Source organism: Moschus berezovskii, chromosome 23 (genome assembly GCF_049115385.1).
Source record: "Moschus berezovskii isolate FMDL1 chromosome 23, NW_MosBer_1.0, whole genome shotgun sequence".
Classification (NCBI taxonomy): domain Eukaryota; kingdom Metazoa; phylum Chordata; class Mammalia; order Artiodactyla; family Moschidae; genus Moschus; species Moschus berezovskii.
Window position 1 is genome coordinate 59,067,265 of NC_142482.1, and position 23,940 is coordinate 59,091,204.

Below are 23,940 nucleotides of genomic sequence, written 5' to 3' on the forward strand. Positions count from 1 at the left end.
TGGGGAGCTTTACCGCAGCGGCCAGGTCGCCGCTCCTCCAGATACCGGGGATGGCCGATCTCCTGGTGGGAACAGCCGGTTCGGGCCGACCTGGGATGGAACCCGGATGGGCTAAATGAGTGTGAGTTTAGAGGAGTTCAGATACTAAAGTGCTCTGGTCTACGATGGGGCTTAACCAGCAGCAAGGACATGTCTCTCAGGATGGGCTGGCACAGGAAGTCTTGGCTAGGCTGGGATGAAACCCATCCAGGAGAGCTGTGCACCACAGCCGTGCCTGTAGAGCTCGGGGCAAAACCGTCTCCTCTAACCAGGACAGCTTCGCGTGTGCTCTGAAGGCTGACAGCTGCGATGACTGCTCCGAGTTCCAGGAAGTTGATGTGTTTCTTGGCTAAGGGTTCGGTGTGTGCCTTGGGTAGGGCGGCAACCCGTGCAAGGCGCCTCCCCCTCGCCGGCCTGGGCCTGGGTCAAATGGAGCAAACAGAGCCACGGAGCATCACGTAGAGCCTCGGAGTAGACCGGCGCACGCCTGGTGCGGAAGGGCACCGCGAGCGGCTCCAGCCAGTCCTGCATCCTCCCGGGGTGGGGGGGCCCTCATGGGGAGGGGACCAGAAGCACCCCGTGGCACAGGCCACGATCCAGAGAGCAGAGCTGAAGGGTGAGGGAACGCGGCCTGCCCCCCCACCCCAGCTGTCTCCTGAGCTCTGCCCCCACGACACGTCTCCTAATGGAGGGCTGTAACCCGCCCTCAGAGCTCCCCGTGCTCTGCCATTTCCCTCCGGGTCTTCCTGCCCACTGGGCCCCACTCTGCTCAGTTTCCTCCCTCAACCCCATCCTTCAGGGGCCGCTGTCACTGCAAGCCTCCCTGATCCCCAGCGATGGAAGATTCTCGGCTCCAAACTCGACCCCCACAACACTGAGACTAGAGCAGGGACTAATGGTAAGAGCGGCTAACAGTCTCTGAACACTGCTCGCCACACACCCAGCGCGCATCATCTCATTTAACCCTCTTAACAGCAGCCCCTTGAGGCTGACTCCCTCCGGGCAGCCCCCCAAGACCATGTTGGGAGAGGGAAGTGGACCCAGACTCTCGACCCTGCTCAGCGTCTCTTGGCCACATTCCCGACGCCGGGCGCAGGCCTGAGAGCCCTGATGCGCTTCTGCAGTCACATTCGCAGGCTTCTAACAACTGCCTCCAAGTCATCCCTGCCCCTCCAGGCGGCTCAGCGCCTGACCTCCCACTTCCGCCCGTTTCTAGGCAAGGAAAAGGCACCTTGGGCTCCCACCTTCGTCCTTGGCAGGAGCAGGACTGGACCCGCACCCCACCCTGCTGTGCAGAGACGGCGGTCCACAGTCTGCACCCTGCTTCTCCAAGCAGGCGACTGGAATAACGCCACCAGGCTCCTGAAACCCCAACAGCGCAACCCTGTCCAGGAGGCTGGGTCCCACTGATCCAACCACCAAGAGCTCATGCGTGGAGGAAGTGCTGGGGGCAGGAGACGGTGAGCGCAGACAGCAGAGTGAGAACCGCACAGGTCAAATCAGCACCCCGGGGAGGAAACCGCAGTCTCCCCCAGCTGCTGAGCTCCTGACCCTGAACCTCCTGCTCCCGACCCTCCCTCCAACACAGCCATCCCGGAGGCCTCCCATCCAGCAGCATCACAGACCTTGCTTGGAAATGCAGATGCTCAATTCATGAGTCGAGCACGACCCTGTCTACCTTAAATCCTCACAGCACTGTGTGTCAACTGCATCTCAATTACACTGAAAGAAGGAAGGCAGGTTCCCAGGCCTGGGCACTGCCCTGGAGCCTGTGTACTGGCTCCCAGGGGGTTCAGTCCAGCTTTGAGAACCTGTGCTTCACGAAGACTCTAGAAGAAAGGCGAAGGATCTCCCTGAAAAACGTTCTTTCTATGACGACCTGGAGGAAGGCCCTGGTTTATCATACTCCCGGGAGCAAAACTCAAGGCTCTGCAGCAGAGACCCAGACCCCAGTTCTAACTTTAGCTTTATTTACCACAAAGAAGTAATTTTGGGGGCTTCCCTGGTGGCTCAGACAGTAAAGAATCTGCCTGCAATGCAGAAGACCTGGGTTCGATCTCTGGGTTGAGAAGATTCCCCTGGAGAAGGGAATGGCAACCCACTCCAGTGCTCTTTCCTGATAAATCCCATGGACAGAGAAGCCTGGCAGGCAACAGTCCATGGGGTTGCAGAGAGTCAGATATTTTAAAAGTAAAAATAAGGGCAAGAGGACAGGGATCAGGGATCGGTGTATGCAGGGCCTATTTTAGCTTCCACAGGAGCAGGGGACGAGTGAGATGTGAGTTTCAGGCAGGGCAGGGCAGCCTGCAGTGCACAGAAAGCAGAACCACTCAGCCTGGGCCCTGGGCAGCTCTGGATCCTCAAAGGCCCTCCGCAGCTACAGCCTTCACTAACCCGTGTGCCCCCGGAAAGCCTCCTTCCAGGGAGCTGGAAGCCAGTCTCCATGCCCAGCCTGGACACCTCCGAGGTCCCCCCAGGTCCCTCCCTTCTCTGACGCTCCTGGCAGAGGTGGGGGTGGGCAACCTCACAGCTCCCCGAGCCTCAGAATGAGCTCACATCCCCAGCAGGTTCTCTCTTAATGGGACCCCAAGGTGGAGGGAGGAAAATGGAATGGACATTGTCCCCAGAGCCTGGAGTGCCTGCCCCTTCCTGCCCGGGTATCAGGGGCCCCAGTGGAGCCCAGGATTAGCACAGACTGCGATGCTTCCTTTCAAAAAGAACGTTTGCTGTTTTCATGTCAAGAGACGCTTTAATGCTCAGGAAAATGTGGGAGGCAGGAGTGCCTTAAGGGACAGGGACAGTCTCTCTTTAAAAAATAAAAACCACTTGGATGTTTTAGTTGCGACATTACACACACTGTGCCTGTCGATGGGAGCCTCAGTGAATTCACTACTTAGCGTATGAACCGCGGGGACATCTGTGGGGAGATGTCCTGGTCCACGCTGGAGGAAGCCATCCTGTGGGGCCCACGCGCCTTCCCACACCCCTCCGGGGGGCCTTTCCTGTGAGGAGCGGGGTCCTCTCCTGTGCCCCCCCGCCCCCACGTGGAGGATGCTCTCACTGCTGCCAGAGCTGCCACGGGGTGCCGCCACCACGTGGCAGCCGCTCACTCCCAGGGGCCTCTCTGCGGGGAGGGGCCTGGCGGCCCGCGGGCACAACTCTGTCCCTCTCCCCAGGTGAGCCAGTCTTTTCCTGGCCTCCAGGATCTAGTATTTCATCACCTTCTTGCCCAACTTGGCAGAAAAAACCTGTATGGCTCTCTGCTCCACAAGGAAGCTGCTGAAAAGGGAGGTGGGGGAGCCCTCGGGCTGAGCAGAGGGACAGAGGACCCAGAGCATGCTCACCTACCCCTGGGGCAGGGCAAGGCAGGGTCTTCCCTAAGGCAGGAGATGCTCACAAGAGTACCTGCAGGGGAGACCTGCAGGGGATAAGGTTTAAGAGCCTCCACCCCACCCACCACTCTTAGATCTGCTCGGATGGCTTATCAGGAAGGGTGGGGAAAGGTCTCCACAAGTTACCTTGCCTGAGGAATTTATAAAACAGAAAAGAAAGCTATTGATAAAAGAGAAAATAGGATTTAAGTCACTACAAGCCTAGTGTTTATCCAATAACCTGTGTTTCACAGGATCTGTTCTCTAATAACTATGGGGTATTATCTATTGTCTCTTTTCAACCCCAAAGAATGTACCATGGGAGTCTCCAGGCAAGAATACTGGAATGGGTTGCCATTTCCTTCTCTAAGGAATCTTTCCAACCCAGGGATTGAACCCAGGTCTCCTGCATCACAGGCAGATTCTTCACCGTCTGAGGCAAGAGGGAAGCTTTTTGGTAAGGACCTCATAGAAGTAGAAAAGATTAAGAACAAGCAGCAAGAAAATACAGAAGAACCATATAAAAAAGGTCTCAATGACCCAGATAACCATGATGGTGTGGTCATTCACCTAGAACCAGACATCCTGGAGTGTGAACTCAAGGGGGCCTTAGGAAGCATTGGAGAAGGAAATGGCAAACCACTCCAGTAATCTTGCCTGGAAAATTCCACGGATGGAGGAGCCTGGCAGGTTCAGTCCATGGGGCTGCAAAGACTCGGACACAACTGAGCCACTTCACTTTCACTTTAGGAAGCATTACTACAAAGCGAGTGGAGGTGATGGAATCACAGCCGAGCCACTTCAAATCCTAAAAGCTGATGCTGTTAAAGTGCTGCACTCAGTATGTCAGCAAATCTGGAAAACAGCAGTGGCCACAGGACTGGAAAAGGTCAGTTTGCATTCCAATGCCAAAGAACGTTCAAACTACCAGACAACTATGCTCATCTCACATGCTAGTAAGATTATGGTCAAAATCCTTCAAGCCAGGCTTCAGTAGTGCAGGAGCTGAGAACTTCCAGATGTTCAAGCTGGATTTAGAAAAGGCAGAGGATCAGACTGTCAACATCTGTTGGATCATAACAGAAAACAAGGGAATTCCAAAAAAACATCTTCTGCTTCACTGACTATGAGAAAAACTTTGACTCCGTGGATCACAACAAACTGTGGAAAATTCTTAAACAGATGGGACCACCTGACCTGCCTCCTGAGAGATCTGTATGCAGATCAAGAAGTAACAGTTAGAACCTTATATGGAACAACTGACTGGTTCAAAATTAGGAAAGGAGTAAGACAAGACTGTATACTGTCACTGTATTTATTTAACTTATATGCAGAGCACATCATGACAAATGCTGGATGGGTGAATCACAAGCTGGAATCTAGATTGCCAGGAGAAATATCAACAACCTCAGACACAAGTGAGTACACACGTACACTGCTTGAAAGGAAAGCTGTGACAAACCCAGACAGCACGTGGAAAAGCAAAGACGTCATTTTCCCGACAAAGGTCCATACAGTCTAAGCTGCGGTTTTTCCAGTAGTCATGGACAGATGTGACAGTTGGACCATGAAGAAGGCTGAGCACCAAAGACTTGATGCTTTTGAACGGTGGTGCTGGAAGAGTCCCTTGGACTTCAAGGAGATCAAACCAGTCAATCCTAAAGGAAATCAACCCTGAATATTCACTGGAAAGACTGATGCTGAATCTGAAGCTCCAATACTTAAGCCACCTGATACAAAGAGCTGACTCACTGGGAAAGACTCTGAGGCTGGGAAAGATTGAAGGCAGAAGAGGGTGGCAGAGGATGAGATGGTTGGATGGCGTCACGGACTCAATGGACATGAATCTGAGCAAACTCCGGGAGACAGTGAAGGACAGGAAAGCCTGGCATGGGGGCAGTCCATGGACTCGCAGAGTCTTACTGACTTTGCAACGAAACGACAAGAACAACGTTATCTACTGGGGCATAAACTCTGGGCCAGAAACTGGGGTGGGTACTTTGCATACATTTAATCCTTCCCCAAGCTGTATCAGGTGATGAATGCTCTGCAGGGATGGGGCCAGGATTCTACACCAGTTGTCTGACTCTGAAATTCTTGCACTTTCCGATGCCACAAAAAAGCATCCTGGAAAACTCATCTGGAGAAGGTGATGAGCAAACTAGAGTACTGGGAAACCAAGTGAAGGTGGAAATGGCTGAAGGAGCTGGAGACACCTGCAGGCCTGGCGCAGAGGAGAGGCACACACGCTACCCGTGCCCACCAGGACAGGAACCTGGTCTCGGTGGGAGGCACAGAAGAGCCAGCTGGAACGCCATCACTCTTTACACCAGGGCTTTGAACAACCAGAGCTGCCCACAGATGGAAAGAGGCCCCGTAAAGTAATGAGCTTGCCGTCTCTGGAAGTAATCAAGCAGAGGGTGGATAACCCAACCCAGTCCTGCAGGCGGGCGAGAGACCATGTCGGATGAGCCTTCTGACTTCCAGATTCAGTGCTTCTGAGAGGGCAGCCCCCTCTTCATTCCACTGCGAGTCACAGAAGGATGCACAGCAGCCCAAACAGCACACGCTGGGCAGCCCCCAGCCTCGTGCTGGACACAGCCTGCCACCAGTGGGGCAACCTCCACTCCCTGAGCTACAGTTCTCTCATCTGGAAAACGCAGCTGGTAACACGAGCCCTCCACACTTTACAGAAATCAGTCAGAGGAGTGTTAACTAAAACACTTCACAAACAGCACGGCACCCCCAACACTCCAGGTTAGCTGGGCCTGGGGCTAGCCCTCCCCCACCTATGGCGGCCATGCCCTCTTGGACTGCCAACACTTGGCAGGCAAGGCCCAGTGTGCTGATCTGAAAAAAAAAAAATTCTGCTCCAGCCCCTAAGTGTAACAATGAAATATAAATATAATTTAGCTTATCACAAATGCAACCCCATCCACAATTAGGAGTAGAACAGCTGCTGCCAGCTCGCGGGGCTGTGTGGCCAGCAGGAAATAAAACGCCTCCGGCTTCAGGTCGCTGCTGAAACAAATCCTGGCCGGCCTCACATATTCTTAATCGGGGAAGTCTGCGCCTGGCTCTGCCCACCCTGTGCTGTCTCTCCCCGCGCGGCTGGAGCGCACGGCCTCGGGGCAGCTGCTGCCCAGCCTGCCGCCTGCCTGCCTCTCAGCAGCTGGGCTGGAGCGCCTGGGCTGCTCTGGACACTCCTCTGACCGGGGCTCAGGCGCCTTCAGTGGCATTTACAGCCCGGGGAGGAAGCTGGGGTAAAGTTCAGAAGCAGTTTGCGGGGAGTTTTAGGCAATATCCTGCAACTCTTTCACAGGCCCTGAGCTGGGCGCTCCTCTCCCACAGGCTCGGTAAAGGGTCAAGCTTCAGAAACAGGATTCTCCACTTCTGCCTCGAGGGGGAAGGAGCTGGAGGCGAGCTGAGTGCCCTGGGGCAGGTGGTTAACCCTGGGTCTGACTGCACATTCCCAGAATTCGGGGTCGGGGGGCTCAGCACGACACCCCTTAGAAGACCCCAGTGACTTTGTGGAAGATGCAAGTGCGGCTGGAAACGCTCAGGGGCAGTGGAGGTCACATCTCCCTCTCCTGCCCGCCGGCGGCCCGGCAGTCAGCTGGGGTCCTCGTCCCACACTGGCTGAGGGACGTTACAAACCGTCAGCTGAGAATGACTCCAACCACGAGCCGGCACCCAGCGGCTCGGAGGGCTGCCCGCTGGGCCTCCTCACGGGCGGCCATTCTCCCTTCTACTTTGCCTCTAAGGAAATTATTCACTACTCTGTCTACGAAGAAAAGCAAACACTCTTGAGACATGTGAAGCTCATATGTGTTTATCACAGGCCAGTCAACCAAAAGCACTAGCAAGCAAATGGTGTTTCTTCACGTAAACCGAGCCAACCCCAAAGTGGCTCCGGGCAGGAGAGGGGCTCCTGGGGTGCGGTCCCCGTGCGCCAGCCCCCAGCTTTAAGGAGCCGCTGGGCAGAGGCGCCTGGGGAGTCAGGTGGTGGTGGGCCAGCCACTGCTGGAGGAAGCCTGAGGCTCGCAGACCGTCTTGATGCGTCTCCCCACAGCCAGGAGGATGACTAGTCCACAGCTGCACTTCCTGGGGTGTCTGACTGAACCAACACCGAGGGCTAAACCCCTGGCCCCGTGGGTCTGAGCCAGTCACAACGGGCCAAAAGCACGTCCTTCTCTGCATCTGCCTGAGCTCACGCTGCCCAGGCCCCTGCTCTTCAAGGTGGGGGTCACACTTCACAAGCCCCACCCTGAGAAAGCCACTGCCCCTCTGCAAGCCCTTAGTTAATAAGTGAAGTCGCTCAGTCGTGTCTGACTCTTTGCGACCCCGTGGACTCTAGCCCACCAGGCTGCTCCGTCCATGGGATTCTCCAGGCAAGAATACTGGCGTGGGTTGCCATTTCCTTCTCCAAGAGATCTTCCCAACCCAGGGATCGAACCTAGGTCTCCCGCATTGCAGGCAGACGCATTAACCTCTGAGCCACCAGGGGTCTTGCCCTCCCCAAAGTGACAAGGGACAGGAAGGGACACCTCAAAGGGGAGATCAACACCAGGTCCCCTCCCTTCCCGGCCCGCTCCCTCCTGTGGGTCCCACACCTCTGCTGGGAAACCCTCCACCAGGAGTTGGAAACCCTGGCTAACACCCACTTAACTTAAGCTGACGTGATCGTTACCAGCACTACAGACATAGGACTGCTGTGGCTGAAAAAGCCCGGCCTCTGCTGGTGTTCCCGCGACACAGACCTGATCGCGTGTGTTTGGGAAACCCCGTCGGGGTCCTCCCGGAGAGCTAACACGCATGCGCGTGTCCAGCTAAGGGTCTCCCGCGCACCCCTGGCTCGACTTGCGTGCCTGTGATAAAGGCCCCCTCGTGCTGCTCAGAAAGAACCTCCCTGCTCCCCGCTTTTATCTTCCCTCCACAGTCTGCCAGCCAGCGATAGGAGGGGACTCGCCTCAACAGTCCCAGCCTTTTATCTCCCGCTGACCTGCCCGTGCAACAACACGAAGCCAGCACTGGGTTTCCTGCAGCTTGCCGAGAGGGGCTGTTCGACTCATTCAAAGTATGACTGGCCTCTGAAACCCTGGAACCGTGCCGAGCAACACCCACCCAACATCCATTTCAGTTCCAGCTTTAAAAGCCTCCAAGCGCGGGGGCCTAGCCCTCCCCGGGCCGCGAGTGGGAGAGCTGGCCGCTTCCCAGGCTCCCACGCACGTGTCCTTTCTGTCCACAGGTAAACTAAGGGCCTCTCTTCATCCAAGCCCAGAAGCCCAGAAGTTAGTTCCAGTAGCTCCAGTTAATGTCTGAGTTTACACTGCTATTATTAAAATAATTCAGGAGCATTTAATAACAGCCCTTAATCACTGGAAGGCAGGCAGCACACCGCGTGCTTTCCTGCGCTAATAAGCAAGCAGCCCAGGACACCCAGACCTCTCCTCTGCAGAGCGAGGACAGGCTGTGACCTCTGACGACCCTCCCGGGCCTGACTCGCCTGGGAGACTCAAGTCTGCCAGGACGCCTGGGTGTCTCCAGGCCTGGTCTCCAGACTTCTACCTGCCTCATGCCTGGAGAGTTCCCGTGAATTATCCAGGCCCAAACTCCGCCTCCTGTGAGTGAAGGTGGGTGTGGGGCTATGTGCCACTTTCAGGGTGGGACGACCATAGGGCGCGCATCCCCCAGAGCACACAGAGGCCCCGGCTCTCTGAGTTCAAGGCCAGGACTTCCACTTTCTTGGCGTCACACCAGCATGTGTGAACTTAACAGGTTCTGGGGACGATAAGATCAGATGTTTGAACCGGTCCCCCAGAGTTCCTTTCTGGGATATGAGGAATCCTTCCAGAGCCAATTAACAAAAGAAAAAACTTCCTGGCCTAGTAAGCAAACACCGCCCCCCCCCGCCCCCCGCCCTCCCAGTCTCGGAGGTGAGAGGGCTGGGTAGGAGAGGCGATGGAGCAGTGACACAGGCCAGGCCATGGGGAAAATGGGGGCAAATGAGCGACAGAGAGGCGGTCACGCGTTAAACCCCGACACCAGTCCCTCTGCCCACACTCCACAAGGGAGCCGGCACTTTCAGGGTCTTTTTATTTTGAGGTTAGATACCAAGAGTAAAAACCGTCTGCGGAGACCGGAGTGGCCACGCTGCGCCCGGCAGGCCCCTCTCCTGTTGCCAGAGGACTGGGCCGGGTCGCTGGCCTGACTAAGGACAGAAGCCAGCCCCACCGGCCAAACGGCAAGCGCTCCACATCCTCAATTTCCTCCCAGCCGTGAAGGCAGGAACAACCTGTACAGACAAAGAAAACAGAAAACTTGCGAAACAACGGCATCTACCGTGCTCCCTGAATATGCCCGAGGAGGCTTTTTCAAAGCTCTGTGGAGATGCTTCATTACAGCTCTGGAAGGAAAACGCAGTTGTCCAAAGCACCCAGGCACGCCCACGTCCACACAAACCCGGTTTCATGCTCTGCCTGCCCCATAGGAAAACGCAGAAGTCAGAATGTAACTCAAGAGAGTGGCCCCCTGGTTACTTAACAGATCGCAATTGGAACTGACACTTTTCCAAAACTGTATGAGAGGCCAGGGACATCTTGGCAGGTTTCCAATCTGGAAACAGAATTTTTCTAAGGGTGGGGGCGGGAAAGGCCTTACAGATTATACAGTTTGGTACCCGGCTGCAGTGAAAACACTGCTCACAGGAAAGATGGGGAGGTTGGGGGGGGTGTGTGGGGGAGACCTCAGTGTCTCATTATTCTTTGCAGTAACCCCTAATGCTGTGCTGGAGCCAAAGTATAACCCTTTCAAAGGCTTCAACCACAAGCACCTACAAATTGTGGGCGACGACTTTCTTCACTCTATCAGCCAAGAGCCCTGTAATGGGACCAGAGTCTGGAAGACAGATATGCAAAGTAATTCTAGTCCCCCCAGCCTTACACTGAGATTTTCAAAGTACTGTGCAATTGGTGGCAGTCACACATTCCGTGCAATGCAAAGGTACAGTCAAATATCATTCTCACTGACAACACCAGGCAAATGTTGTCTTAATTTTTTTAGCTTGAAGAAAGAGAAAACAAAGGGACACATCAATCCATCAGGGTTGTCAGGCCTTAAACTCCTGCACTTATCATTTCTACGTCCTCAGTCACCAAACAGGTTTCATTAAACACACACACACACACACACAAAAACGAGTATTTTCTGTTTTCCGCAGTTGGGAGTTCCAGGCCCATTCCTGCTGTCTTCAGAGCCAAGACCTGGCCAAATGCACAGAAAAAGGGTGTCCTTGCGGGGGTTAAAATGAGCTAGATGCTCCATACTATTTTTGGGCCTGAGATGTAGGGCAAGATTGGGTCTCGCTGTGAAACCCTGAAATGGAATGGTGCTCGGTCTCACACGTTAGTCTACTTCAGTTCCAGGTGTCAGAACCCCCGAGAGTGGGGAGACAGGAGCAGACAAGACTCAAAGAGACCCATTTGCATCCCAGGGAAAATGGATTATGAGCCGAAAGCTTTAAAGGCTGCAGGGCTCTCCAGAGATAAGTCATCAAGTGTGAGGGCAGTGGAGCAAAAGCAACCCTGAGTGTGTGGAAAGATCCAGCTTCCAGCAGACAGGGCATTCCAATTAGAAGGAAACGCACAAGGGAAGAGCATGGAGACCCCAGAGGAACGTGGAGGGCACCAGCTCCTACAGGCCTACATTTTCACGCCTCCCCAGTGAAATGAGGAAAGTCACGATTTATTGAGATTCTCACAATGCTTGTGTTCTTTTTTTTTTTTTTTTAGGTTAAAATGCCTTCTTTTTAGAGGAAATGATAAAGACAGTAGATGGTTCAGACATTTTTTTTTTTTAATGCCCTTACTTGGCATAAGAAAAAAATGGCAATCCCCTGTGTAACTGCCAAAGCTCTGCCTTCAGTCTCTGCCCAGCAAACAAAACCCTTGGGAGTCCTGGGGCTGCACCAGCCCACTGTGCCAAAGAGGAAGCGTGGAGGCGAGCACAACCACGCTGGGGTCATGGCACCGGCTCACAGCGGCGAACTTTACCCTGTGGCTGTGGGAACCCACCGAAGACCCCACCCCTCTTAAACAATAAACCAAAACCAAAGAGAAACCTTTGGGATGAAATAATCATAACCATATTTTCAAAAACTCTTGGCAGCAGTTTTAAAAATTGATGATCAGAGCATATAACCCAGCCAGGAAGCTACTGCAATGCAGTCTAGGAACGGATCTGAGGGACGGGGGTGGGGGTGGGGTGCCAGGAAAACATCAATGAGGACCTAGGGACCAGCCTGACTGTGGGGAGTGAGGGCGAAGGTCAGGGAGCAGCCACGCAGCAGTTAGCTTCACGCAGGAGAAATTCCCAGCACAGGAGAGAACAAAGAGAATACAGCAGGAAGGGACTGGTTACTGAGTAGCAGGATTAAGCAAGGCATTTTGTTTAAAAGAAAACCAAAGACTGTCCCTAGCCAGAAAGGAGCAGATGGAAAAAAGGAGACGGTTCTGGAGGAGGTGAGCAAGGAGGGGACGCGGGGAGGGAGGGGGCGCTGCCAGGCACAGGAAGATGAAACACTTGTGGGGAATGGAATATGTAACATATGCACCTATACACGTGTAGGCATTCATTGTCAAATCGGCTGCTGGTGTGGGAAGGAGCGCTTCAAAAAGCGTTCCCTTACACGTAACAAGTCTACACAAAACTCTACCAAATATAAAACAAGAGACCAACAAGACCCATCCTTCTCTCTCTTTCCAAGAGCCTAGCCTGTAAGACACACGTTAGGTGCTGGGTAGAACGTTTTATTGAATCGATATGGTGTAGAGCAGTGCTGTCTGAAGATGAAAAGAACTTTTCTGCTGTCTAGTCTCGTAGCCTTGAGCCACGCGAGGCCCATGAGCACATGACATGAGGCTAGTGTGACTAAGGGACTAAACTGTAAATGTTCATTTCAGTTAAACTGAAAGGGCCACGTGTGGTTGGCGGGCTGCTGAACTGGACAGTGTAGGTCTATGTACTCTTTTTCTCCAGTAAGCTTGAGTTACGGTTTTCAAGCCCTAAGTGAAATCACTCAGTCATGTCTGACTCTTTGTAACCCCATGGACTGTAGCCCACCAGGCTCCTCTGTCCATGGGATTCTCCAGGCAGTAATACTGAAGTGGGTTGCCATGCCCTCCTCCGGGGGATCTTCCAGGTCTCTGACCCCTGGCTCTCTTGCACTGAATCGCAGTTGGATTCCTTACCATCTGAGCCACCAGAGAAGCCCTTTTAAGCCCTACAGCAGGAATAAAGATGATCATGTACGGTTTTAACTGTCAGGCATGGAAGGGCAGTGAGCTGACCCTACAAGTAATTTACTTTTTTTTTACTATGATTCTTTATTCTCCCCAGGGTTTATCAGAGCTTCAAGGTACAAAGGGAAATAACCCATGAAACCAACAAGAGAAGGACATCTCCTAAGCCAGGCTGACTTCTTCTAGGTGAGTCACCAGCTCCCTGCCCCATCTACCCAAAACCTGCTCAGGCCTGGTCCCACCTCACATGTAAAGGTCAACATGTGAAAACACAGGGAAGTGTTTTTAAGTTAGACCAACGTTAAAAAGCAACCTAGGACATTCAGGCATTTTATGTTACATTCACAGATAAAGTCTGAAAGAGGTAACCTAAATGAGACAGTGTCATGGGACTGGAGGGATTCTTTAAAAATAAAAGTAAAATAAATAAAAGTATAATTTAATGTCACTGTAAATTTTATTTTTATAGTTTTTTTTAAGATACAAGAAAGAAAGAAATCCAACTGTATTCTTTTTAAGATGTGAAACTGTTCCCTCTCTTTCTCCTTTCTGACTTATCTTTAGTCGAAGCCCAGGGCCCGGCACACAGCAGGCTTTTGTTTAGTTTATCCTAAAAATCCAGGCCTATTATGGGCCACCTAGTAGGGGTGATGTGCTCAGGTGGATGAACCCCGCTCTACAGGCAACTGTAAGACTCATAGCCTCGAAACTATGTAAAATTGATGTGGCATCGTCTGGGACCAGCACGGGGAAGAGTCCATAAATTTGACCAGATTTTCAAACCCTCCTTTTTCCTCTGAAGATGAGATTAGCCATGCAATGCATTTCAAACAGTGCCTGACACACAACAACTCAGGAGCAGTCAGTGACATCCAGTCCCCCGGCGAGCCCCCAGCGCTGGCTGTGAACAGTTAAACCTCAGGGCAGAACCCGCCCTCCAGACGGGGGGTGGGGAGAGGTCTTCGTGGGCCCCCGGTGTCACTGTGTCTACATGCTTGGTTCTGTTTCTGTCATTCCAGAAACAACCGATGGAACCAAGTTGGTTTCCCGATGCCGTTAGGTTAAAACAGTGCCTATTACCACTAACTCTAGGCCATCAAAGGCACTGAGGAGGTTTGTTCTAAGATCCACGTACAGGTGTAAATGTGGCCTAAGTACTGGCAATTCCTGGGAATCTCAAAGGAGTCTCAGAATAGAGGGTGGTCTTCTGGAGGATGTTTGTTTTGCAATTAACAAAAGGTAATGGGGGTGTCAGTGAGCCTTTTAAATAGGAACCAAGAATTAAAACTGATTTCCTCTATGTAGTCCTTGTTTGAATTGCAATGCATAAATGAAATAAACTGGCTATAAAAGGGAGGATTATATCAGTTGTAAAGTTCGAGAGTCACAACCAGGGGACAGTGACCATGGTGTGTGTGACTGAAAGGTGGCTGTGGTGGGGGGCGGGGGACAGTGCTGGCTTGGTCCTTGTTTTCTTACGTCTCCTTTCAAGGTGACAACTAACCAATTTTTTTTCTGGCCTTCAAGCTGTCAGAGGTTAAAAAAAAAACTGTCTGTAAAAATAAACAAATGAGACCTGCAATCTCCCTTCAAAAGGTGGCGGGAAAAAACACTCCACCCAAGGCCCGTAAGTATTTCCTGATGATTGTTCCCTCGATTAGTAACTACCCATCTGCTACGAGACTGGGGAGGGCAGGTGGGGGACAGTGGGGGCAGGGGAGAAGAGACCCTCTGGTGCTAAAAAGAGACCCTGAGAAGGGAAGAGAACTCAGAGCTGCCTATGCAGTACTCATTTTAAGTCCGGAAAAACCACTGGCTTGTCTAAGTGGAGGAGTGTCCAAGGTGGCAGAGAGGCTGGGGGAGCTGATACCCAGAAAGGACCACGAGAAGGTGGGGAGCCGGGTCCTGCCTGCACGGGGCGCGAGGGATGGTCACAGGGAGCTGGGGATGCTGGGCTGGGGCAGCAGCGGGCGTGGGCTCGGGGCGTGCACGAGATGATGTCACAGTTTTAAGGAAACCTGTTTGAACACGGTGTGGGACCGCAGGGGAGGGAGACCAGACTGGAAATGGGAACAAAGGGAAGAGAGAGGGAAAGATAAACCTGAATGCCTTTCAAAGAACTGCAGAGAGTTGGAGGCCGCCTGGATCACGCTGCCGAGCAGAGGGAGCTGAGCAGGAAGTCACTCTGGCCACAGGTTCAAACTTCCTGGAAGAAGCTTTCAGCTGTTAAGGGGGCTGGGCTCAACTGTTTTTTAGACACTTGGCAAGTGAAGAAATGGTATGGGTGAGAAGGGAGGGTCTCGGTACCAGGGTGAGAAATTAGGGCTCAGGAGTACAGGTGCCATCCCCCCTCCACAGAGGAGGGAGGCCTGAGCCGGCTGAGCTGAGATTCAGATGAGAAGGTACAGGATGGGGCATGAAGAGCCACTCTGAGCCGCGGACACAGAGCAGAACCAGGACTGGGAGGGAGAATGCGTGTGGACCCGTCGGCAACGACAGGGCGTGGAACCCCCCGGAGGAGAGAGATGAGGGGAGCTGAAGGAGGCGCAGCAGTTGAGGGTCCTCGCCTCGAACGTGAAGCGGCGCTCGGACACTGCGGATTAGTAATCTCGAGAAAACAGGCAGTGGGCCCTATGCTACAAGGAGCAGGAAGAGAAAAGGGGAACTGGTAGCTTCGAAGGCAAGGACCCCCGAGAGGTGGCGAGAGGGAGCACGGTGGCTGAACGGGGCCGGGGGCGGGGGACTGGGGGCGCTCTTAGCGTAGGTCTTTACAACCACGTGGCCACAAGAATGGGCCCAGGAGCGGGGCGGGGGCCCTCTGGAGCCTGCTCCTCCTACTCATGCTGAGTCCGGCATTCTGTTTCCGACTCTGGATAGCTGGCTAAGGGGAAGGGAGAAAATCTCAAGGAGCTGCATCTTTTATCACTGCTATTTGCGGCAAGTGTTCTTCCAGCAGATGCCCAATTCACACAAGTAGCTGCTCCCCTCACCAGTAAACAAGTGTATGCCATCTACAAACAGCAAGGGCACCAGGTCTGCGAGGGGAGAGAGAAACCTCCAAATGCCCAACCCACTCCAAACGGCTTTCACGGTGTTTTTTTTCACCAGGGCTGAACTTTGCAACTCTCACCCAGATGCGCCTCGGTGTGGAACGCAGCCGGGAACCGCTGGGGACCCAGGAGTCAGACGTTCCTGAGAGGCGCGCGGCCCACCCTGAGCATGGGCACCGCGTCCCCAGGTCAGCCGGTCCCAGCAGATCCACATGCAGGGCCTGGCGATTCAATTAGTGTGACTTGAGTTGTTCTTTTTCAGGTCAGTTTTCTCTTCTTTTGTTTAGACCTGACTCAAGATTAACTTCAATTATCTACACCTCTGCTAGAGCACCTCAACAAATAAAAACTGCTGAAAGTGATGAAGGAGACGAAGGGGCTGGGTCTCTGGAGAAACACACAAATGGTCTCCTCCCTCCCCCGCCATCATCTCTGTTCTCTTAAATTACTCAACTAAACAAGCAACTGTTTCTCACAGGAAAACTCGAGACTCTGAGTCTGAATGTGAAAACCCCGTGGTTAAGCCCTGGCTTGCAGAAAACTAAAAACTTCAGTGACTCTGGAATGAGATGTTATGTTCAGAGCGATACGAAGCGCTGCAGCTGTTCTCACCCAACGAGGAAACCGAAAGGGGTTGCTATCTTTATCCTCTACCTATGGCCAAAGCTGATCCTATCCCAGGCAGGAGTCGGCTCGGTTCTAGGCTGCTGAGCCCAAAAGACAAGAAAGGAAAGGAAAGCAGGGGCTGGCAGGACACACCTCAGCAACAACACACAACAGACCCACTGAGAAGAAAGAAAATGCAGTTAATCATTAAAAATTTGAAAAGGATGCAAGGAAATGGCACCGCCTGAAAAGCTGTTTCTAAACGCCATTTGGAAAATCTGTTTCAGTCGGGTCAAAATTCAAAAGACTGGATTGCATCTAACTTGACCTGAATTTCCCAAGTGGAAAGAGAACCCTTTTATCCATTTTCTTGGTAGAAAAAAAAACATACTTCCCTATGCAAACTCAGACAGCGGTCTTCAGACCACCTCATAGAGTCAGGCCCTAGATGAGCATCTCAGAGAGGGCAGATGATAACGGAAAATGAGCCCAATCAGGAGGGAAGGCGCCGGGAACAGGGATTCATCCCCGCCCGGAGCTGACACACAGGCCGACTGAAGAGCACATTCCCTGCTGCGACGGCACCGACTCACTCCCAGCAAACGTCTCCCGCCAGCCACTCGGTTCTGCCCCTAAGAGCCCCAGGCTACAAGTCGTCCAGGCTTAATGACCGGGGGGCCGCTGCTCCTGGCTGCGCACCCCCAGCCCCAGCCGGCCTGTCGGCAACGCAAACCACCAACGAGTGAGGCTGTGGCGAGGGGCGCAGTGGGAACTGTCACCGACACACCACACTTCCTGCTCGTGCCGCCAGCCCGGCTCCATTCAAGAAACAGCGACAAGATGGCCGCGGTGTGGCCAGCAAGCAGGACGGCACAGGGGCTGGCTAAGGAGCGGACTTGGGAGCCACGCTGCCCAGGTTCAAATCTGGCCTCTTCCACTTGCCTCTCTTGGCCGTTTTCTCGAGACGACGGTAACACCTATTTTGTGTGGCAGCTGGGAGACGGAGTTACCCCGGGAAAGTGCGTAAACAGAATCTGAAGACTTCCCTGGTGGTTCAGTGCTTAAAAGACTCTGCGCTCCCAATGCACGGGGTGTGGGTTCAATTCCTGGTCAGGGAACTAAGATCCTGCATGCTGCACCGTGTGGCCAAAAAAATAAAAAAATACAGTCCGGGGAGGAGTGCACATCAGGACTTCAGGGCTGATCTGCTAACGAGCAGCCCAACAGGCCCCAAAGACGTTCCATTCACCCAGGGCCATGCTTCTCAAACATTAACATATGTCCAGAGAGCTCACTGGAACAGATCTGGGCCTCACCTCCGGTTTCTCACTGGAAGGTCTGGGGTAGGGCCTAACCATCTGTGTTTCCAACAAGCTCCCACGTGATGCTGCCGCTCCGAGCCTCACACTTTGAGGACCACGGGTCTGTGGACCACTTGACTCCTTGTGTTTTCTATGCTTCAGGCCTAAGCCTTAACCTGGTTTATTTATCTGCACAGTGAGCCTGGATGAGATATCCTAAGCAGAATGGCAAAGTGGTTTACTGCACGGAGAAGGCCCAAGGGTTCTTCCACACTGCCCAGCACCCCTGCACCTCCACACGCTACAGATGACAAGTTCTGGCCAATGGGCTGTGAGCAAAGATGACATACATCACTTCCAGTCTGAAGCTTTTAAAAGCACCTGCGTGGTCTGCTGGCTCCTTACAGTGGCGGCCTGGGAGCACGTGCAGAGGCGGGTGGGGGGGTGGTGTAGGACCCTGGGTCACTGCCTGGAAGGGAGCTCCTCGAGAGAGCTGCCAGCCTGCAACAGACTTCACAATGACATCTTGTGCGCTGTGCCACTGAGATTTTAAAGTTTGTTTGATAGCTTTAGCTTAAGCCCACTGAAACAACTCCTATCACCTTTATAAAAAGGACCTTTACACCAGCCTTAAGTCCATTCTATCAAACACAGATGTGATGTATCTTGTAACAAAACTGGTTAGCTAGGATTTCTACTCTCATTCACTTCATCAAATGAGTTTTTTTTTCCCCAATGTCCCATTTTGGGGTGTTTTTCACCAGATATGAAACCTCTTCACTGCAGCATGGTTACGTAACAGTTACCGGCAGTTTAGAACAATCTAAACATGCTGAGAAGCACTGAACATGTGAAAAATAAATCCACTGAAGGACTCAGGTCAAGAGTCCCACGAAACTGTGTGCGTGTGTATGTGAGTGTGTGCACACGCAGGCGCCCCAGCCAGCCAGAATCCCTGGGCTCTGAAAGGCAGGCCAGAAGGAAAGGGTTTTGACTTTATTCATTAATCATGAGCAAACTGATACCATATTTTGCCCAAACAGGAAAAGATAATCTCTTTAAGCTAAAAGCATCACCACTGAACCACAAAACTGCTCTTTAAAATAATAATAATAATAATTTCTAGTTAACCTAGAAAAATTTGCCCATCCAGGTTGAGCTGTCCACAGTACACTACCTTCTATTTTATGTGGAACAAACAATAAATCCCCACCTCCAAGAACCACAGGGCCAAAACATAATGTAATCTACACCAACCCATCAACTTAAACTAGAAAATTTATGAAATACACAAAGTTGAAAGAATTGGGGACAGAGAATTTTTAAATATGTGCTAGAACCACACACAGGTCCTTCTGGTCTGTGAAGCAAACAGCACTTCTCTGGAGGGCTCTCTGAGGAGGACTTCAGCTGAGTGGGCTCTATGACGTACCTCAGAGGTGGGGGGCTTTCTTGCTGGAATTCTCCCTAGCAGGACAACCCCCTTGAACACACACACACACACACTCTTTAAACTCAGCTCCTCGGGGGCTGGGGGGTGCTCCGCTCCCCCACGAGCGTCGGCAGAGCTGAGCTGAGCTGAAGAGCCCTGCTGCCCTGGCCTTCTCAGGTTCCTAGGCCCTTGAGCACCTCATGCTCTGGGCGTGTCACATTCCACCCCTTGAGGTACTTCCACGTGGCCGAAAAGGAAAAAAAAAAGGTAAACACTCGCACAATGCATTTGCTCCCCTATTGTAACTCAGCTGTAAAATCAGAGCTAAAATTAATAAGAAGGCCCAACACTAATTTCTCTAATATGCTTTATGGCTATTCAGCAACTGCTGGATTTTACTGGTGAGATTTTCTTTTTCTTTTTTCACTTCTTACAGGAGACATGAAAAAGTCATCTTAAAAAAAAAAAGAAAAGCTGAAAATTGAAACATTTCTATTTTCTTTAAAAATCTCACATCTACCTTGAAGACACTAGGCATAACAATAAAGTCTCCATGTAAACCAGAAAACAGGGTTTACTTCTCTGCTGTTCATTAAGGAGCTAATGATCCTGGGGAACCTTCTCTTAGGATACAGGATAATAGGCATAATGTGCAATCAGATAATCGGTGGATCTATTAGTAATCACGGAACTAAAGAAATTCAGCAGTGCATCCATCCTGCCAGGACCCTCCCGCAAGGCCCCCGAAAACTGCTGATTCAAGCAGTAGTGAGCTGACGGTGTGCATCATGGCTGCTTCATGACGCATCCGCACGTAGAGTCACCGTGCGTACAACTGCAAGAGACACATAGTAGGTGCGCCCGCGTTCAGAAAATGAAAGCCAGAGAAAAGCAGTCTCGTGTGATTCTGCAGTCTAATTTGTTCAGTTTACTTCTTCCACGACCCTGTTCCTGTTGAGAGAATCAATCTATAAGTCAAGGGCCAGGGGCTTATAAACACGACGCTTGATACAGCCCAAAGCCCCTTTCCACTTCTTGGACCCAAAGGGGTCTGCGTGGCTGTCCTTCCCCCACTGTCCACGCGCCCTGGCCCTCCACAGGGTGGCTCTCCCCCGGCAGCTCCTGAAGCTGCCTCCTCCAACTTGCGCCCAGCAGTAAATCTCAGGCCATACAGGTATCATGTTCCTGGGAGGTGCATCTTATACGCAGACCTGAGGCTACGACCAAAACCAGTTCTGGGCTCCGCGACTCCCTCGCCAGCCCATCCCACGCACTCCACAGCTCACGGTCTCCGTGGATGCCCTGGCTGCCCGCAAGGCAACTTGGAGGCTGGTCTGCAGATCATACGACAGCCCGAATCCCTCAGACACAAGCAGCCATTGTCCACTTTTCCTTGAAATCTCAAAATCCTGGATAAGACCAGCCATCAAGTAATGCTTCAATCCTCCAACAACGTTCCCTCCACTGACCCAACTCTTCTCTTTGGGTCTCAAGTCCCCCTTTATAAATAACGCGATGTCCAGAAAAAGCCATTTCCGTCGGCTTTTAAGGCAGACCCACAGCACGTGAAGGATCACGTGAAGGAGGGAAGCACTGCAACACTGAACGTGAGGGAGTGGGCCGCTACCAGCGGACCCACAGTTTCTGTCGTGCCTTTGGGGCGTTCTGGGGACATCAGAGCACTAACGGATGGCTCCGTCCCCTCCACAGCAGCCTTCAGGCCCACAGCTGAGGCCTCTGTGACACACACAGGCCGAGCTCCGGGCAGCCAGCGGCTGCTCGAACCCACGCCTGGACGCTGCCTCCTTGTTCCTCCAGCCCCACCATCCCAATCTCTCAACAGGTGTCCCGGGGCTGGCCTGCCCGCGGTGGGTGCCGGGTGGACACCATCTCGACCGAGACAGCGCAAGGAGCTGCAGGCCTGCACAGGCCATTGCAGAGAAGGAGATCAAGCCCTTCCACCCCCGCCACACCCGTCCTCCCGCAGCCCTCTCTGCACTGTCCACACCCCAAAGGCCAGCCCAAGACCCGCTCCTTGCTTCCAGGGAAGTACTGGGTTTTACTGCTTTTCCATCTGCTGTGAGTGTCTAACATTCAGAGACCTAATTCTTATTTCTTACACGCAGTTCATATACATTTTCCTTCCCTGACACAGTCACAAACATCCCACTCTAAGAGAACGCGTTCCACCTTCGGCATGGCAACCAGGAGGCACAGTTCCCATGGACACCCAGAAGACCACATTTCAAAACTAATCACGTTTCTAAAAGGAACAATTTCTCTCGGTTAAAAAAAAAGCAAAACCAAGTACAAAAAAAAGATATAAATTTAATTGATTATTAAAGTTCAGGCCCAGCAATGCTCTGTACTTAAGAAGATAAAATCAAAATGCTTGGGAACCACTAGTAGGTATGAGTTACCCTGGGGAGTGTTCTACTCTGAGATTTCCATGAAAATATCTGCAAATACTTAATGATGCCAAGAGATTTTTGGTGTATCACCAGAGAGTGCCACAGGGGTCTCCATCTGTAAAATGGAGCTGCTGAGAATAAAATTAACAAAAAACCTAAAAAATACAGTCATTTCCACCAAGTGAGCACATCTAACTTTTCAAGTTAGGATTAGTCCTCCCGCCAAAGAAACCACGCAGATGCTACCCCAGTGACATGGGCACAGACGTGAATTGTGGAAGAGTACTGTGTGAAATAAAGGCAAACTTCTAAAAACAGGCCAAGTGACCTCTAAAGTGACCTTCCAACTCTTAAGTCCTATGGTTCTTGGAATTGGGATGAGGGGAGAAAAACACTCCTTCCTTCTGTTTGTCCTTTGATGACTTACACTTAATATTTTTTTTACTATTTAAGTTTTCTGAGGCTTCCTTTCCAGTTGGAACTCCTTTTCCACAGACTCCACCTCCAAGGTAACTATGACATCTATGGTAGCCACCAGATGGAGGGGCTTCTCTAGTACCTGCTTTAAAAATCTATGACATTCTGTGCATTAATATTTCAATTAAAAATCTGAAAGAACAATTCACATTAGGAATACAGAAAAGCAACCCTCACAAAAGCATCTGAACATTGTTTGAATCTGTTAATGCATCACTTTTTTTCCGTGTAAATTTGGTCAAAACAAGTAATATTTTAGTATATATATGAACCCACTGGGTTCAAACACCGCACGTTAGCTCATAGAGCAGCTGCGTATCAATGAGGAGAATTGTGGCAGTAAGGGGGGAAAAGTATCGAGAAGTTCGTTTTCCACATAAAACTCCTGGGTGTAAATCTCTCTAAAGTATCTTTCAAACTTCCTCATCCCCTTAAGCACAGTGCGGTGAATCAACGTATGATTAATCCAGCCTTTTTGGGTGATGACTCAGGATCACTACAATGAACAACCATTACACAAGGCGCCTGTGGGAACCACGCAACAGCCTTCCTCCTCAAGTGCTGCTCCTACACCACCCGGGGCCGCGGTCGGCCATGCGTTCTGTCTTTTTAACTGGAGCTGTTACTGAGAGCGTGTGGGTACAGAGGCAGCTCTAAGAAACAGCACAGAAGGCGCCCCTGCTCAGTGTGCCCGAGCCCCCTGGTGGGGACCAGCTGTGCTGTGTGAATGCGCCCGCCTCATCTCCCGAGGGCCGTTCTCGTGGGGCTCTCGGAACTTCTCCTTCTGATGCGTGTTTTTCACCCTCAACCTCCAATTGGGCCTCTGATTTCTTGTTGACTGGAAAAACGGGAGACAAGGTGGTCAGGGCTGTATCTACAGTGAGAATGAACAGTGCTAAGTAAGTGAGGGTCTAAAAGGACCATCAGGAATCAAGGGGAGGAGTCTCAGTACTAAAACTTCCTAAACCTGCCTGGCTTCCTGCAAGCTTTGTTTTGCATATCCTCCCCACTCCCGCCCCGGCACAGGCTAAAGATTCTGGACCTCAGAATGCCAAATAAGTGACCTGCACATAAGTGATATATTACTTTTGAGTCAACTGAATACTAGCTAAGCAACTGCTGCTTCCATAACTGGTAATTGGTACTCTGGCAGTACCCAGTGTCTTACTCTGAACATTATCTACCAAGCACTTGAGATGAAAAGACAGCCTAAAAAATATTTCTTGTTTTTTTTTCCCTATCCTGGACACACTGATATTTTTTAGGGAAGTTTTAACTTAGCACTACTTGGAACACTTCAATTATATAAGTTAAAGGAATGAGGCTATAAAAAAAGATACAACAAAGAGCATAACAAACATGCCTTACAGACTTCAGTAAATAAGAAAACTGTCACTTTGTTCTTCTACTGTGTTAGGAAGTTCTCACACAAAGAGGCTTGATGTAGGCAGACAGAAAGGGGCTTATCAGCTTAAGAAACGGGAAGGATGGTACAATTAACTGTCACACAGTCAGTTCACGCTGATGAGGCCCAGGAAAGAGAACAAGGCACGGAAGGTGCCCGTCTTGTCTCTCCCGGCGTGGCAGACCGTCTGCTCTTCCAGGGTTATCCATACGTGAAGCCTGAGAAGGCACGCAGCAGCCTTTGGAGGGAGGGGGGAAGGAAGGAAAAGAAGAGAAGAAAGAGGAAGAAGTCTCTATCCGAACCACAAATGCCTCCCACCATCTGCTCCCTCCCTCCCTCCAACAGGCTGAAGTGCTGTGGCCTAGGTATTCCAGGGGGATTAAACACACACACACATACACACACAAACTGCATTTCTTTCTTATTACAGTCTCCTCTGCTCCACAGACCCAGCCCTGCCAGGCGAAGAAGGGCTGCTCGGCAGAGAGCTGACGCTCGGGCCTCGCCGCTGCGTGAAGGCGAGGTGTTGTAAACGCGGGGGGACGGCCC

The 23,940-nt window shown here is 51.8% G+C and overlaps 1 protein-coding gene across 7 annotated transcripts in view; it reads right to left on the reverse strand.

Annotated features, from left to right (window-relative positions):
• RREB1 (ras responsive element binding protein 1) overlaps positions 1-23,940 on the reverse strand; it is a 162,898-nt gene that overhangs the window by 62,877 nt on the left and 76,081 nt on the right. The window contains exon 2 of one of the 7 annotated variants that reach the window (XM_088831063.1): positions 14-90. The exons of 5 other annotated variants lie outside the window; for them this stretch is intronic. The gene's annotated coding sequence lies outside the window, so the exon portion shown is untranslated. Of the gene's footprint in view, positions 1-13; positions 9,294-23,940 lie in introns of those variants that run through there. One more of the 7 variants, XM_055406704.2, reaches the window with a different exon arrangement.